Here is a 2,553-nt window from a genome sequence, read left to right as displayed (position 1 = left end):
AAAAAAAAAAAAAAAAAAAAAGAAAAAGAAAAATCTCTCTTAAATTTCTGGGAGACCCTGTTATAAGCCTTAGAAAGAAAAACTCAAAAACATTCTCATACTGAGAAGCCCATACAAATAAAATTAAATGCTAGTCATGTTGGCAGGGAGTGTAAAACCGAGCTTGACCACTTTCGTGGAGGATGCCTTCCACATCCAGTGATCCTGCACTCTCAGCAGATGCCTTAATGGAAGGGTACAGTAAATGATATTCTTTCCCTACTTTCATAGCCCATCAGAGTTTGCTATTGGAGTTAATCAGTAATACAATCTGAAAACTCTAGGACCGATCTGGTTTTCAGGCAGAAGAACGTAAGCCTTTTATACATAGAGGGGCCACATTCGTATTAGGTTGTTACTTCTACTGGACACCTTATGGGTCCTCCTGTTCTAGCCTTTATGATTGCTATCTTGTGATCCACATCTATTGTGAACATGTTCCCTCTTTCTAGTCCTGCTTTGGCCCCTGCTCGTGCCCCTGGCCTCCAAATCCTCTGTTGTAAGATTTAGGGCCAATACCACTTGCCGTATCTTCTTCACACTCCTTGCTAGCTTGCCTGACTACAACCTCGTCACCTGACACGCAATTAATTATCTGATGTTAAAATGCCCACCAGACATTCACCACTTGCCGGCTGCTTGCTTCCTTGTGATTTGAGAGGCATCGGAGCATGCTGGGTGGAAGGAGGAGCTCTGGAGTCTGGTTGCCTGGGTATGGACACTGGCTCTACCACTCACTCTCTGACTTCTGGAGAGTTCCCCAAACTTTATGTGCTTCAACTTCCTCATGAGTAAAATGGAAGTGATAGTAAGAGTATTTACTCAATGGATTGCTACAAGGATTAAACACATGAAAAATGTTCCAAACAATATTGACACACAATACTACAGACAGTAGTATTGCTCCCTGCTTGCCATGCTGGGAGTTGTTAGCTTGAGGGGGCAGTAGTGATTCTGATCACCACTTATCCCAATGCCTTCATGCCTGTTAAGTTTTATTATCAACTACAATGCAACACAAAATTCAAAGAAATATACATTTTAAAGGGGAGTTTTATAACATCTAGTAGTGTACTCCCATTTTTAAAAGAACTCTTTCTAAAAGGGCTTTACATGTCAAGAAATGCAATGAGCTGTATTCAGTGAGTTTTGAATTCCAAACGTTCATGAAGCAGGAGCAACTTTTGGTAAATTCAGAGAATGACATGTGTTCAGGGTGGTAGGGATATTTGCTCCTCCTGAAGTCTGAAGGATTCCTATATTTCTAGGATACTTTATTGAGCACAAGTCAAGTAAAAATTGTTCATGTGTAAATGAATGTGCAAATCTTCTGGTAGTTATCTTTTGCATAATTCTCTTTCAGTTAATACTTTGGTGATATTCCTGTCAAGTGCAAAAAAGAAGAGGTTGGGTTGACAGGGATAGAAGAACCTTTAACAGGAATACAAATGAAAAAAAAGAAATATAATGTGGATGGTAACTGAATGATGAACCAGATCTTTATAAAGAAGCTTAACTTTGTCAAAAGATAATATGTACTACTTAGTGCTTTATAATTGCTTCTCATTAAAAAATTACAAAAGAATTGTCAAGTGAAAATGTAAGATCCTTTATCATCTAAAAGCATTAAGTTGCTAATGTTAGAAACTTATATTAAAAAGTCCAATTCTTTCTCTTAAATATTTTCTAGATATCTCTCATATAGAATTCATTTTCCTTTATGACTCTTCCTACCACCATTTATACTATGTTATAATACATAGAGTGTTCAAGTTCAAAAGAAATGCTGTATTCAGAACTGCATGTTATAAATCAAAATAAAAAGTATAAGCATGCAATGCATATACCATTTTTCTTTATCAATGACCACTTTCACTTTCAACTATTCAGCTACTTTTCTTGTTTTCTTTTCATAAATAATAAGGTTGATTCAATTTGTTGGCAAGGAAGAAACTAAACAATCAAATATCTGAGATGACTATCAGTTTTGTATGACAGATTCCATTAGCAGCCTGTATATCTACCCCCGCACCATCCAATGAGATAGCTACTGTCTTTAGGTGACCACCGAGCACTTGAAATGTGTCTGGTCTGAATTTAGATCTGCTGCAAATGTGAAATACACACCAGATTTAAAAGACTTGGCATACAGTAGAAAAATTAATTCTACGCTTCGTATGGAACCAGAGAAGACCCCACATAGCAAAAACAATTCTAGGCAATAAAAACAAAATGGGAGGTATCAACTTACCAGACTTCAAACTTTATTATAAGGCTGTAGTAATCAAAACAGCTTGGTACCGGCACAAAAATAGAGCCATTGACCAGGGGAACAGAACTGAGAACCCAGATATAAAACCATCCTCAAATAGCCACCTTATCTTTGACAAAGCAGACAAAAACATACACTGGGGAAAAGAATCTTTATTCAATAAATGGTGCTGGGAAAACTGGATAGCCACATGTAGAAGACTGAACCAGGATCCACACCTTTCACCTCTCACAAAAATCAAC

This window comes from Propithecus coquereli, unplaced genomic scaffold (assembly GCF_000956105.1).
Source record: "Propithecus coquereli isolate 6110/MARCELLA unplaced genomic scaffold, Pcoq_1.0 Scaffold228, whole genome shotgun sequence".
NCBI classification, from domain to species: Eukaryota; Metazoa; Chordata; class Mammalia; order Primates; family Indriidae; genus Propithecus; species Propithecus coquereli.
The sequence above is the reverse complement of the archived record's forward strand: the minus strand, read 5'-3'. Positions refer to the sequence as shown.